The sequence below is a fragment of the Pogoniulus pusillus genome, chromosome 14 (assembly GCF_015220805.1).
Source record: "Pogoniulus pusillus isolate bPogPus1 chromosome 14, bPogPus1.pri, whole genome shotgun sequence".
Lineage (NCBI taxonomy): Eukaryota > Metazoa > Chordata > Aves > Piciformes > Lybiidae > Pogoniulus > Pogoniulus pusillus.
This window is the reverse complement of record NC_087277.1, coordinates 15,362,291-15,378,452: the sequence shown is the minus strand read 5'-3', so window position 1 is coordinate 15,378,452 and position 16,162 is coordinate 15,362,291.

Sequence of the window (16,162 nt, the reverse complement as noted above, 5' to 3'; positions counted from 1 at the left end):
GGAATGTACAATATTCTGTAAAGAGCAAATTGTCCCTGTCATTCCAGGCACATGGAAAGGTCAAAGAAAAGGACTTCAACTCTCTGTCCCAGCAAGGTGATTTTCACATCCTTAGTGAACATTCTTGCTATTTTAATGTTGCATTAATTGTGGACAATTAACAGAAAAAAATATTGGGAGATAATTATGCATATTTCCAAGCCTCTGCTGTTGCACAATTTCCTGAATATAGGCACTATGTAGCTCCCATTTTAAACAGGCTTGGGGCAACCAGCAGAACAGACAAGCATGCATTTAGGGTAGTCCTAGGAAAAAAAGGTCTCAATGCTGACAGAAGGAGGGATCCAAATAAACTTCCTTATCTACAGTGATCACAAACATCTTTCACTGGGATCTATAAGACAGGGTGTGCATGCCCTAATATCATGAAGGGGAATCGAGATTACTGACTTTGTGCAAGCAAAGGAATTGTTCAGCCTTCCCCTCTATTTGCCATTTCCCTAAAATTTGAAATAGGGAAGCAAGACACTTTTACCCTGTGATGCTTTTAATTCACCAATCTTTGCTGCATGTTTGCTAACCCACAGGAATTAATGTGCTTTAGACACAGATTGGAATAAAGAAGCCTTTCTGATTACTTCTCACATGTTCTGTATGGGATTGACATAACAATGTAGAATTAACAAATGTGATAATATCAAGGAAACATCTGATTTTTTTTCCAAGTATGGAGGCTCTGAGTGTTTATAAATAACAAATTCACATTATTCCTTTCCACTGACATAAAACTTGAACATGGCTATATTAATTTTCTTTTTAAACTCTTCCCCTTGGGATGACATTAAACCTCACCAGAATCTTAAAATTTTCCTGACATTTGGAACTGAGTAAAATATACACATAAATAACTGGCTCGGGTCATTCCCTATACAGTAACAAATCCTCAATGTCACTTCTTTCCAAATACAGACAAACAGGATGAAAAGGATAGCAAGGAGGCGTTTCCTTGGCAACATGCACTTGAAAGGATTCAGAACTTCTTCCTTCTTCCTAAGACTCAATTTTGTATTGTTTTTGTTTGTTTGTTCTATTTCCCCCCTTAAGACAGTCTTGTGTGAAGGGGAGGCAGGAATGCGAATCAAGCCACTGAACCTGTTCACTCCCAGCTGCCAAAGGTAGTTGTGCACATCAGACACACGATTTGGACTCTGTTAGAACTCCGAATTGCCCACTGCTTACAACGGACTCCATCACCTCTAGAGTGAGAAGCAAATTCTGCTTGATGTTTTGCATTTTTTCCCCTTAAGTCTAAGCCAAGAAATAGGGTAGGAAAATTAGATCAAATAAACAACTCAAATTATTTTAAGATCCAAGTTCTTATTTCACTGAATTTCAGCTGCTTAAATGAGCAGCAGCCATCAGAGTAGAATCACTGTGCTTTCCCAGTCAGCTGACACACGTTCCAGTAATTCAGCTCTTTGTTTTGTTGTTCTGTCTTCTGAAAGCACAGTCCAGGTATGTTTATTCAGGGACTCTAGAGTGACTATTTTTTGCATTATATATCTTACTGTGCATCTAAAGTACTTAGAGTATATTTATTTCTGTGAAAACAGCTCAAAGAACAGGAGAATAGAAAAGTAAAACAGATTACTGTAAGTCTTGCAATTACAAATCTGTTTTTCTTTTTATTAATTCCTCCACATTTCCCAATTGGACAAATATTATTTGATAGTTTCAGGCTTCTTCAACTTTCTTCAAGTCTCCTGAAGTACTCCAGATTGACACCAGTGAGCTGAGTTGAATAGGGCTAACTAAACCTACAGATATGCAAGATGTAATTTTGGTCCCATTGCCATCCCATTGGGTAGAGGGGTTGCCATTCATAAATGTAACAGGCATATTCTTAATGAGGAATTGAATAAAGATATTTGTATTCCAGTTAGTCTGATGTGAGTGAGGAAGGCCACAATACCATTTTTTATGCTTTCTTCTGGTTCATTTACTCAAATGTATTTTTAATTCTGCACCAACTTTCAGTGCAAGGTGTCCTATCGTCTAGTAGGAGAACTTCTGGATTGGGTATCTCAAGCAAACACAAAGTAGCAACTGATGACTCTTTCCTGTAGTCCATAACAAGTGCATGCTAGGTCTTGTTGAATTGTGTTGCCTAGGAATCTGTCCCATATGGACTTCATTTGCCTAGGAACCTGTCCCATAGGAACTTTGTTTGCCTAGGAACCTGTCCCATAGGAACTTCATCTGACAAATTTGATAGCAGCACTATCGTTGGATGAAGGATTGTATTGTGTGGATGCAAACTGACAGCTAGAGGTAATGTTCAAGAGATAACCAACATTACTGCTACACTGAAGACAGTCTCTTTCATTAGAGTCCTGTGACATTTTCCTGTCATTAGAGAGAAGAAAAAAGGATAGTTTATAATATATATATATAAAAATAAATATGTATATCACAAATAAAGGATCAAGTCAGGAATCCTGGAGAAGGTAGGCAGGAGGGAAATTCTGTGAGCTTCAATGCTCAGGAAGTCAGGCTGATAGAGCCATAGACTTTGAAATAAGGAATGCAAATATGAACTTTCAATGAGGAGCATATTTGGACACAGAGAAAAAGGCTCTATTTGCTTTCTGTGAACTTTAATTTATTTGAATTTCATATCTAGGGTACCATACAAATCAATATGAAGCTTGCAGCCCTCTTTTGGCTTACCTGGAAAAAGCTAACTTGGTCTTTGGAAGCAATTAGGGTATTTGGGTGGTTGTGTTGTGGGGTTTGCTTGTTTGTTTGCGTGTCTGTTTGTTCATTTTAGTAACAGCTATTCTACACATGAATCTGTTTTCATAATGATCACTTTGAACAAACTCCAGAAATATGTTACAATATATTTGCAATTCCCAATGGAATAAGGTAAATTGCATTATTACATCAGAGGACAAATCTGTGACTCTTTCTTCTGGGTGCTCTGAAACTGTGCAAATAACAACCCATTGGGAACATTGCAAAGTTTCAGCTTCTTATTTTTTTTTAACAATAATTGCATATTTATAAATTAGAGCAGACTTTCCTAATTAATTTTGTATCATGCAAATAACATTCATTTGTAACAACCTGCAATATTGGTAAAATCATTGCCAAGAAAACACAGCAGTCTGGAGTCACATTTAGTTGGAAGGGAAATGAAAGGCAGCCAGAAGAGAGACTAGTCTTTTGTTTTACTCGTGAGAGGTAATTACTGACTCCAAAATAAGAAGATAAAAGCTGCTTAATAAACTGACACCTTCTGCACATTTGGTCCCCAGAATGTTTTCAAATCTGTCAGACACAAAGGAAACATGCAAATAAAAGCACCATTTTCAGGCAAGCCAACCAAAGGAATAGTATCTGGCAAAAATGTGGTTATGATGGATTTCCTTCTATGATCAAGTAATCAGCATATGGAACAGCAAAATGCCCTATCCTAAGGCATGCAAAACTGCCTGTGGTCACTTTGGATGCTTAGGTCTTTCTGCAGCTCAACCTGTGCCTGTGTCATCAGGGGATCATTTAGATATGAGCTGGCAGTTATGATACTGAATTTATGGGAAATCCATAAACTGCAGCAGCTGGAAGCCAGGCAAGATGTCTCAAAGGGCATTAAATGCTTGTGCTTAGGTAACTGAATTCTTCCCTTGATCTCTACAAGTCCACAGTACATGGTCTTCATTCTGTCTGGATCAAGCAGCTTACAAATCCCATCTGTTTTCACAAGGAAAATCTTGTTATGGGCATCTGATTGGCAGATCTAAGAATTTATTTTTAGTATAATTAAAGTATTAGCTTTCTAAGCAAAAATTTTAGAGTTTTTCTGCATACAGATATGCCAAGCATATCACTATACAACTGCAGTTCATAATGTACTGAAGGCTGATTTAGGCAGAGTGTAGCATTTGTCCTCTTTTTTTATTGTTGCACTCAGTCTTCCAGTGTCTCACTGACTGTGAAAGTCTATGTTGCCCATTTTTCCAAAGGAAGAAGGGATTATGATGAATTTCCATTGACTCAGGTTCTTCATCCATCTTCACATGATGCTTATGATGAGAAGGTCCTTACTGCATAGTTTGAGGAGCTTACTAGGTATATTTTGACATGTTTTCTTAATGCATTCTGTTTTTTTTTTCATTGGTTAGTTGCTTAAGTTTGAAGCTACACCATCTTCCTACCCATTTTCAATTAACACAAACTTCTGATGGTTTTCACACAATGACTACTCAGATTTGCTGGACCTTACCATTCATGACATTGAGAGAGCTAATCTAAAAGGATACAAGCTAAAGCACTGTGGGAAATAGCCAAGCAACTGCGAGTACAGCTAAAATAGGCTAAAATCAGTTCAGGCTGAGAGTAGCCTGGAGAATTTTCAGTTATTTTTGTATGATGTCATCAGCTAAGTGGTATAGATGGAGCTGTCATACAGTGCCAGTGCCATGACCTGTCTGTTTGTCAGCTGAGTGTGCTCTGAAGGTGCTTCTAAGCCAAAGCTTTTTTTTTCTCCAGAGTTCCTTTTCTGAAAGTGCCCACATGAGCGTTTTCAGGCACCTCTAAGAAGCAATAAATGCAGAGTGGACATATAGGTCTGGAAGACATTTTCATTGAAGAAGTAGTCAGAGAGTCTCCTCTTGGTTTTGCTATGGACCTTGAGGTTTTCCTTTGGTATGTGATGTCTCTTTGCACTTTGCACTCTTAACTTGCATCAGGAAGAAAATTAAAGCGAGGGCTGTCCTGCATTCTGAAGGCAATGCAGCACCAGTGCTGCCCGGGCATTTAGAAGGTTACAAAAGTTCCTGGCCTGAGTACTCTAGCTAATAATTTTTTGCTTCAGAAATGTGAAATTGCTAGCTAAAGGGCTTAAGTAAAAATAAAGTGGAAAATCCTTGTGGTTTTCTTCTGTCTCAGATCTCCTGAATGAAATCTCATAGAGCAAAAGATCCTTGCAAACCTTCCTTCACCATGGATTTTTATGTCTGGTTTTAAAAATGATATCTTTAATAGTAGGAGTTGTGTGCACATAAAATTAAACCAGCTTTCTCTCTTGTAAGAAGATAAGAGAGAATGAATTCCCCATTACCAATGTTAGGGACGTTGTAACTAGATGATCTGTAAGGTCCCTTCCAGTATGAACCATTCTATAATTTCATTAGTGGAATCACTGAATCATAGAAGGCTTTGTGTTCAACTTCACAAGGTTAACATGGGCCCACCACTCAAGCTTCTCAAGGTCCCCTTGGATGACATCCCTTCCCTCCATCATGGCAACCACACCACACAGCTTGGCGTTGTCAGCAAACTTGACGAAGGTGCACTCAATTCCACCATTTGTGTCAACAACAAAGATACTGAACTACCTTGGTACAAGTACACAGTATCAACCCGAGTAATGTCACTCATCACTGCTGGCTGTTGACCACCACTGTGAATGTGGCCATTCAGCCAAGTCCTTGTCGACCAAGTGGCCTGTATATTAAATCAGTATCTCTCCAATCAAAAGACAAAGATGTTGTGTGGATAGTGTCAAATGCTTCCCACAAATCCAGGCAGATGACATGAGTTGTACTTTCCTTATCCACCAATGCTGTGACCTATCAAATAATAACTTATAAAGATGCAATAGAACAAGGGGACACAGTCTCAAGTTGTGCCAGGGGAAGTACAGGCTGGATGTTAGGAGGAAGTTCTTCCCAGAGAGAGTGATTGGCATTGGAATGGGCTGCCCAGGGAGGTGGTGGAGTCACCATCCCTGGAGGTGTTCAAGAAAAGCCTGGCTGAGGCACTTGGTGCCATGGTCTAGTTGACTGAATAGGGCTGGGTGCCAGGTTGGCCTGGACAGTCTTGGAGGTCTCTTCCAACCTGGTTGATTCTATGATTCTATAATTCTATGATTATAATACAGACTATTAGAAATAATATCTTTGTCCATCTCATTCACTTGATCTCTAGATCACTATGAAGGGTATTTTCAATGCAGATACTACTTGCAAAGAGGAATCTGGAGCTGTTATAAAAAAAATAATTAAAAATCTAATATTTAAAAAAATATTACTTCCTTCTTTTTTTTTTTTTAATCTGGAAGAGAAACTCTGTTGGATTCTGATTCCACAGACAGTGTGCCTTAGCATAGTGTCATTAAGGTGCACTGCTTACCCCTCAGGAAAAACACATTGGTGTAAACTTAGTAATTCTAATTAATTCAATGGACTTGTAGTAATTCATCAGCTAAGAACGTGGTCCATGTTATTCCATTCATTTTCCACTGCTGCCAAGCATTATGAGAAGTCCTGTGTGACCAAGTCAGGGGCAGAGCTATGTGAGCAGCACCGTGTGCACCATGTGCCAAAGAGCATTGAAAAAAGAATACTTTATGCTGTGTACATTTGGATTTCTTTCTGTTGCATTATGGCAATTTTTGCAGTCAGGATTAACATTTTCTTTTTTAATATGTTTGTTTACATGAAATGCAGATTGTAATTAAATGTCAGGCTGTTTAATTGTGCCTTCATTTGTATAAATTAGAGTGTTGTTATATGAAAAGAGAAAAAAATAAACCACCTTTCATTTCCCTCTCAATATCATACCTGAATTAATAGTTAAATAAGAGGAGACAAAACATTTTTGGGGAGAACTAGTGTTAATTAGTATTTCACAGTCTGGAAAGGATATGTTGCCACAAAGCATATATCAGTTGTTTCACAAAGACAAAATGCTTCAATAAAATGCTCTTCTGCCCAGGGAGTGAGGAATGAACACAGGCTTAGTAAACCAACATTCAATGACTTTTCTTTCTCCTGCTTGTTCTGGGTAGTTGTTTGGAGCCTGCAAGGAGAGGGTTATGTGCTTTATAAAGTGGGATTGGAGCAGAGTTAGGCATCTGAATCCCAAAAGCACTAATACAGAGCATTCTTTTACTTGGACTTACAGCACCAGAATTGATGTAAATATGTTCACACTAAGTCTTATGGGGTTTCAGAAAACAGGCAGTCTAACGTTCTGGGGAGCACCTGTAGACACTCAGGATTATATTACAGACTGAATTAAAGTTGTGTGTAACAGGCTGGTTACCAGTCTGTCTTGCCAGAAACAGGAGGTCTGCCTATGGGCATTGCTTTCAACAAATGAGTGAATGCTCCTTTTGTATTGATGCTGGCCTGGTTTATCTCTATCAGGGTAGGACTCACTCTGCATTCTACCAGGACTAGCATTTCTCTAGGATGACATATGCAATGCCTTTAGTGAAGTGTATCTGTCTAGAGCTGTTTCACAGCAGTAAAGCTCAGTGGTAGAGAGTGGCCACATCCACATTATATTCCCTTCACTTGTGAAAAGCTGACCACACACAATACAAGTTGGGAATGGGTCCTAGGCTATGATAAACATTGTGTCATAGAATGATGTGGAAATATGCCATATGGCCCAGGCACAAGCTATGCCAAGAAACATCAGTTTTTCCTGAGGATATCCTTTGGCATTATTTATTTCAGTGGGAAAGATATGGATTAGAAACTGACTGAGGTCCTATGTCTAGTGGCAGAACTCAGAATAAAAAGTTGTTCTTCACACAATTGTTATTCACAGATTGAAGAATGAAATACAGGGACTACTTTCTCTTGAACCCAGATTTAAATCCCCTTTAATGGGTTTGGGGGAAATAAGGCCACAGGCATTTTTAATTGCTGAGTTACAGTTGAAACTGACTTTAGTGAGTAAACAACTATTTATATATGACTTTAAAAGTCAAGACTTACAGGAAAAAAAGAACAAAGTCACCATTCATTCTGTTCATGTATTTTGTATCAAAGTGTCCATGTAAGGAGAATAAAAAGCTTAATCAAATCCTTCCTGTCAGCTACTTTCCAAGAACTCAGAAGGGGAAATATAAGGTTTGAAGGAGAGTGAAATGCAGTCCTCTCTAACCCCTGTAATGAACTTCTTCTCGCAAAATGTCCACAGATTCACTGTGTAGATCTGTGACTCAGCAAGCAGAGGATCCATCTCTGCTGTGCACTCAATGATGCTGTGTTTCTGGGCTGGTAGCCCTGTAAAGATGTCATAGTCACAACTTGATTTGGGATGTGTTGCTGCACATTTGACAAAGCAATGCAGTGCTGCAACCAGGAATCAGGGTAGACATGCCAGCACTCCATATCCTCATTTGCTTTTTGGGGTAAGCCATGGTCTCAGCTTCATTTGGAAGTATTATTTCATTGCTGAACATCTTTAATTTCCTTCTAAAGTATTATTACTTTACTTATAAAGTATTATCACTTTACTCCTGAAGTATTTTTATTTTTTAATGTATATCATATTTCCTAAAATAATTTGTGCATTAATAATGCAATCCACTATTTTGCTGTTGCAGCTCCTGTTGCCAAGCAATATATTGTTTTCAGTAGACTAACTAAATTATGCATTTAATAAACTATTATGATTATTCATACTGTGGTTGTACTCCATGACTTCGATCAAAGGAATGATTCTGTAGTGCAAGATGCTGCATGAGCTATAGATTTTCCCCTCTACAGTCTTTAGAAAGGTTAGTAAAGTAAGATTTTAGCAGTGAAAACATGTAATTTTAAATAAATTTGCTGTCATTACTGTTTGTTGTTGTTCTTTATATGGCTTTTGTTTGTTTTTATTTTGTTTTTTTTAACAAGGAAAGCCACCATGACAATAGCAAGAATTATGAATGAACAAGTTCCAGGATCAAGCAGACTTGAAAATGGCAATTTCAGCTTCTGGTCAATTTTATCTTTGATCCATCAGTTGAAGTTTCCCTAATCAAACTGCTCAGAGTCTTTTTAAGCCTGTTTGACTCATCACTATTCATGAAGGTGAAATCATTTCACGTACAAAATTAGAATGACCTACTTGATAAGTCTGTGATAAAAATGTAGCTGACTACAGCAGTGAGGCAGCACTTGCACCTGAGAGATAAGTCAGATTGAATGAGGCACTTCTTTTCTACTGACTTGGAAGGTCAAGGAGATGAGGCAGAATTTGTGTGTGATACACTTTTCTGTAACAATGAGCCTACACTTTCTTGTCTTGCTGAGCACTGATAGGAGCTTACAAAGCAAATTAATAACTTGTAAGGGAACAATTTGTTAGTATTCACAATAGAACTTTATTTACTAGACAGGATCCAATGACTGTTTTTTCACAAGCCTTTACTGATGAAACAATGGAATCTGACATTTGAAAATGACTAAGATGTACACTGAAATAAATCTGCAGAGCTTGCATTACTTCCTTGAGGTTTGGTTTTTTTTTTAAAGAATCCTAAATGTTAATTATAGATTTTAAAATCTACACATATGATCTTTCAGACTGGATAAAATACTACAGCTGGTCAGAACAAGTTCCCCAATATCCCTATTTTTTGGTTGGTTGGTTGGTTTGGTTTGTTCTTAATCAAAATGAAAAAATATTTCAGGGAATGTGAAGTTTCCATTCACTTCTGTGAGTCTAGAGCTTGCTTTATTTCCTTTCTTTCAAGAAGGTGGAATATGTTTTCAAGAAAAAAAGATTATCAAAAGTTAGAAGGATTTGTTTCTCAGTGAAGTAGCTCTTGGGGATGAATAACATTTCTTTTACCAGCTTTGTAAATGCCTATTTCTAATAACCTATATGGGACATATTCTAATGCCCATTTCACCAGACATCTCTGCTGATACTCTGAACCAAACAAAAGTCTTGTAGTCATGCAGCTAAGGCAAAAGAAAGCAAATCATCTCTGAGAAACAAGTCATTTCCAGTGTCACAATGATACTAAGAAGTTGTTTGGGCAATAAACATGTTACCCAATAATAATGCTGAGATTTAGCACAACAGCACCATGCTAACATACTTAAATGTTTCATGGATCTGCATTAGCCCTTGTCATACACTGCACAATAAAGTGGTGTCCTTCTTTATTTAGTCACAGTTGTAAAGCTTCATGGAGTTAAAACTTGGTTCCTTATCTCCTAATTCCTGTTCTAAAGCCTCAAACCAGAAGACAAACTTTACAAGAGTTGGCCTTGCCAACAAAACACATTCAGAATCTGTCTGAAACAGAAAATACAATTGTGACTATCACAAAGTGCAGAGACTTTACAGTGTGTGTTTGTATCTACGACTCCCTCTTTTCTCACCTCTTTCCTGAAAATGGATATAACATTTCAAGTAAAGACATTTTTAATTGTGTTTCAATGATACTTTTCTTTAACCTCAAAATGGCCAGAAAATGGAATAGTCTCACTTTCAGCTAAGCAAGAAATGCTTCTGAGCTTAACTTTTAAAAGGTGAGTTATAAAAAGTAGTCTTTTAAATTCATATTATTAAATTTTTACTGTCAGAGATTTCAAAGACAAAATGCACTGAAGTCCTCTTGTCTTTCATGGGAGTTGTATTTAGAGACATGGAGTGGGAACTGGTTCTGCCCCTTAGGGATAATTTTCACCTTTTCCATGTCTGCCAAAAGCTGAAGTGAGTTTCATTTGTGGATTCCACATGAGTTTTAAAAGCTTCTTTAACTCCTGGAATAGTTAGTGTTTCCCATAACTAATTATCTCAGATGTGTAACCTAATCAAAAGCCTTTTGAAACTCAAAATTTGATGGCAACTCCTGTGGTTTGCAGATCTCATCATAGCAGGAATTTCAGAAATGTGTTATTTGTTTCTTTGTTCTGTAAATTCTATCCTGATGCACCTGGAAATATCACTGTCACTAATAGCTTTTTATCTTCATCTGTTGTAAAAGAAACAAAGCACTCGGGGCTCAAAAAACCCCCACAGTTTCCATTTCTCACGCTGGTCTCTGCCTCCTCAGTAGCTTCTATACTGACCTAAAATTGTTGGGGTTTGCTTCATCTTCTGCAATTGCAACTGTTTTGGGATAAGCAGCAGTGGTTATCCACCTGTATAAAGCCTGCAGTGCAATTCAGCGTGTGTGAGAGGCAGGTGCAAAAATGCAAAATGCTTCACTGGGCATAAAGAATAAGAGAGGAAGTAATAAGAACTGGAGAAATAGCTAACCATTTAGATTTGAGTTTATTTTAAAAAGAATTATTCTAATGATCATATTTCAGCCTGGACAGTATTTCTTTTTCTACTCTTCAGTGTCAATTCGGCGTATCACATTTTCATTGCTCGCTACAACCATGAACAATGTAGACTTCTGTCCTCCAATCTCCCTAGCCATCATCATGCTCTGCTGTTTCTCTTTTCTATTGTTGCCTTTCTATCAATTCACAGTGATTCTGATTGCCCCTTTTACATCTGATTGGAAAAGTTTTCATTTTTAGCATTCCTCAAACTGTTCCTTTCCCGCTTTGGAGAATTTGATTTGCTGCCATCTTCAAGTAAGGTGAATGAACAACTGGAATATGAAACACTGTCTTGATATAGTATTTATGCTACATTTCTGACCTTCCAAAATAACCACGAAAGCATTCAGCTGATGATTTATACAGTTTTTAGATGAGGAAAAAAATTGCCTTCAAATTTTTTAGGTACTTGAAGCTCTGGTGGTATCCTGGGATTTTGTAGAGTGTAATTGTTACAGACTTCTGGCCTTTTGCCCTAATTGTATGAGGGAACTCTCACTGCTGTATTTGGAAAGAAAATTTCCTATTAAATATCTACATGGATGCCAATGAGCCTTAAGAATACAACAATCTTGTGTTTGGCTAGTTTTTAACTGTCTTATTTTGCCATTTAGAATGATTTTAAAATGACGCAGAAGACAGAGAGGGAACAAAAAAGCAGTTTTGGATCAAAATGTTCTTGGTAGATTCTGAACCTACACCAGAGAGGGCAACTCTATTATGCAAGTTACAGGACTGCAATATTTTATGTATCCTTTTCATACCTGTATTTGCCCTAGAAAGCCCCCTTGAAAATGGAACTGATTGCACTGACAATGGTCAAAGAGCGTATTAAAACTGTTTTTATCTTTATCAAAGTAATTATTAAGGCTACTAATTTCATATCTGAACACCTCAGTTCCAAGATATTCCTGGTTACAAATATGCAGATACTATTAATGGTAATGGGAAAGGACCTTACACCTCCGCTAAGGTGGAATGAACTCTAGTCTTAATCAGAGAAGTCTCTCGAGGATAAAGTTGCCCTTGAATACTGTCTTGAAGAGTATCAACTAAGATCCCAGAAATAAAGAAGAGTGGGAACTTTGCCAGCAAATTTGCTGGATCCTCTATTTCATCTACCTACACTCTCACCGTGCTATGAGTTGCATGAAAATCTTAGTGCTAACTCCCTCATTACCCGACCAATTTAAATGTTTTGAAAGATACAGTTCATCAACCCAAAATGCAATCAGCTCAGCTAGCTAACTGAACACAACAAAGAAATCTATATCAGTCATCACGCAAGGAAGAAACACTGAGATTGATTCATTAGTCTGGCTTGTGTTAACCTACTCAAACAGAAAGCACATCCTGTTGAAAATTTAGTGGGGTTCCTTATAACTTAATAAAAATATGGAAAGAGTTCCTCCCTGTCAGCAAATGTAACACTGCAATTTTCCATTTGCTTTAAGCTTCCTGTATAAATAGCTCCTCCAAGTTCCTTGAATGTTGCAAGCAGAGGGACTTGAAACATGTAATAATTTATAACAGGTCAGTAATAATAAGTTGTAAGACTGCCTTCTTTTGGGAGCTAGAAGGGAAAGAAAAAAAAGCAAACAAACTAGCTGAATTAATTCTGCTGCAGTGTATTTAGCATGAATGGACAGCAAAGAGACAGCCTGGGGTCATCACGCATCATAATTTATCATGACCAAGATAATTTATATCCAGATTTCCTCACTGCAGGAGATTGGACTAAAGAAATAAATTTCAAGTGAAGAAAGGACTTCTGTTGTTTTTGTTACCTTTAGTAGAAGTATGACCATTTATTTAAAGAACTTATGCTTCTATCTGGAACTGGACATTTAACTCTATATTGTCAAATCGTTCTTCGGAGTTAATGAAGTGTGAATGGGTTTCAGTGATGAGCACAGGACTCTCTATTCAAATTCTTTATGAACAGAAACTGTGATCCATATAATTGGACATTCTAATGACACAGCTTCTGTGTTGGATACCAGGACTATGTCCTTCCAACTCGTGAAGAAAAAATGTATTTCGAAGAAGGATTTTTGTAAGGGATCAGGACTGTTTGTTTTTAATGCTTAAACCTTATATTAACTAATAAAGAGGGATTGGTTGAAGACATTAAGTTCAGGAACAGCCTTGGTGATAGTGATCATGACATGGTGGAGTTTAGTATTATACAGAGGGTAGAAGCAGATCGACAAGTAGAATTACAATCCTGGACTTCTGCAGAACTAGCTTTGTACTCTTCAGAGACATAATTGCAGAAATCCCATGGGCTAGGATCCTGGAGGGTAAAGGAACCCAAGAAAGTTGGTTAATTTTTAAAGACCACTTCTTCCAAACCCAAGCTAGGTATACTCCCTTGAGTAGAAAATCAAGTAGACATGGTAGGAGATCTGCATGGTTAAGCAAGAAGCTCCTGAAGGGAGTATCAGGGAAGAAAGAAACTTAGGCTGAGGGACCTGGGGCTTTTTTAGTCTGGAGAGAGAAGACCAAGAGAGGATTTAATAAATGTTTGTAAAGATCTGAGGGCTGGGTGTCAGGACAGGGGCTACAGGCTCTGCTCACTTGCTCTCTGTGATAGGACAAGGAAGAGTGGATGTAAGCCTGCAGCACAGGAGGTTCCACCTCAACATAAGGGGGAACTTCTTTACTGGAAGGGTCACAGAGCACTGGAACAGGCTCCTCAGGGAGGCTGTGGATCTCCTTCTCTGAAGACTTTCAAGGCCCATCTGGGTGCATTCCTCTGTGACCTGATCTAGATTGTATGGTCCTTCTCCGGCAGGGGATTGGACTCTCTTTGTGTCCCTTCCAACACCTGATATCCTGTGAACTGGTTCTTGGGGGTCCAACTGATTCACCAAAGAACTTGTCCTGGGGTGCATCACTTTAGGGGTTGTCTGTGGCTCTGTAAGAGCAGTAATGTAGCTATTTGAGTGACACACGCTTGATGCAGTGTTTGCCAGCCCTTTGATTTACTTCAGTCAAAAATCCTTAACTGTACAAATAGCATAGTCCTCTTAAGTGCATTAGTCTAATTTCAAATTGACTTGATTTTTATTTTCCTTTTGATTTTTTCCCCTAAACTAGGCATTTAGTGCCATTTGAGATATCACAGTGCATCCAAGTCATCCAGTTTGCTGTCAGATGTGAACAAGTTTTATGGGAAATTTTCAACCAGGAGAGATACTCTGTTCTTGCAAACCTTGATGAAGGCTTCCTTTTTAATTAAGGGCAGAGTGAATTTCATGTTCACACATGTACAGGCAGGCATTTACACTTACACGGCTTTAACTGGAATTGAACACTGTCCTAGCTCTACAGAAAACACATCAACAACAACAAACCACCACAACCCAGAACAAAACAGCCACGAAAAAAACCATACCAAAACAAAGAAAGAAACCCTCCCTGCATCATTAAGTAAGGTGGAATCAGGTTCTGTGTATCCTAGAAAAGAAGACAAATTTGGTTACGAAATCCTGTAGGTACAGTGAGCAAGTGCTTTACAACCACACATAGATTTCACCAAGAAGCTGGAAAGGATTTTTACATGCCTGTTACTGCGGGGCAGCTGAGTTGAGTTCTCTGAAAATCATCATTTGTTGAGGTCAGTAGGATTTTTATAGGATTATGACTCCATTTTCTAGACTATTTAGAGCCTATGTCAACCAAAGACTTTTTTGTATATGCCTATAGCAGTGAAGAAGGAAATTGAATTTTTTTTAAACTTAGGTCAGGGATAGCTGTTTGGCTTGGGGCCATTACTTTCCAAGAAGTTTATCTAAAGCAGGAACCTGTTTGCTAAACATATGCTTCTTTCCCAAAATACTAGAATCAATTTTTATGTTAAAGGTGAATTTTGCTCCAGAACTGCAAAAACAAAGCAATTGCTTTAAACATCATGAAGTACCTAGTTAAGTACCAGCCACTTGTCATTAAGATTTGGTAGCATTCTGCATGTGCTTATCGTCTGAAAAACAAAACTGCAATTGAACAAACAAAACAAGCAAACAAACAACAAAAAGAAGCAGATGAAAAACTGAGGTGTAGGTTTCAGCAATTTAAGTCTTGTTCATCTTCAAACAGACTTAATGTGCTGTATTACAATCCAGCCAAATTACATTCAGATCTGCCTTGAAAACAAATTCAGGTGCACAATGGGCTTAATTGTGCTTTAGAAAATATAAGCATCACCACTAGCAGAAGGGAGCACTAGAAACTAGCTGCTATATTTTCTGAATCTGCTGCTGCTTCTGCTATCATCTAAACATTCATAACAGGCATTAAGAAATTTAAAAACCTCAAAACCCAACTGACCAAAAAGGCAAATCAATGTATGCACACAGCTTCATATACCAACTGCTTGCCCTTCCAGCCATTCACAAGGTCTTAATGAGTGTACAAGCAGTCTTAGTGATGTGCATCCATTCTTCAGTCCTTGCCTTTTGTGACTGGTATCTTTTAGCTGCTCTGTAGTTGTATAAGAGATGACCACTTCAGCAGCCCCAGCTGAGGTAATTAGGCCTTACAGCAGTTTCCTTTTAGAAGATCCTTTTAGATAATAGCATGTTCCAGTGATGCAGAAAAAAAAGTATTGCTTCCAAAGAAAGTATTCTCCATTAACTCTTTAAAGGAGCAAACGCATTTACAGCAATGGGCAAAACACACAGAAGGCCTGATAGCTGGGGCATTACTTACACTTGGTTGGAACTTCCCTTCAAAGAAGCTGGAAAGTTCTGTTGAAGAAGCAAGGATGATCATGTCCTCTGAGCATCAGCATCAACTTGTCTTTCCTATTTTAATTCAATCTTTGTTACCTATTTGGCTAGTTCCAATGAAGAACTCTTATTATTCCAAGACTTTGGTGGTTTTAGAATAGAATAGAATGAACCAGGTTGGAAGAGACCTCCAAGATCATCCAGTCCAACTTAGCACACCCAGCCCTATCCAGTCAACTAGACCATGGTACTAAGTGCCTCAGCCTGGCTTTTCTTGAACACTTCCAGGGA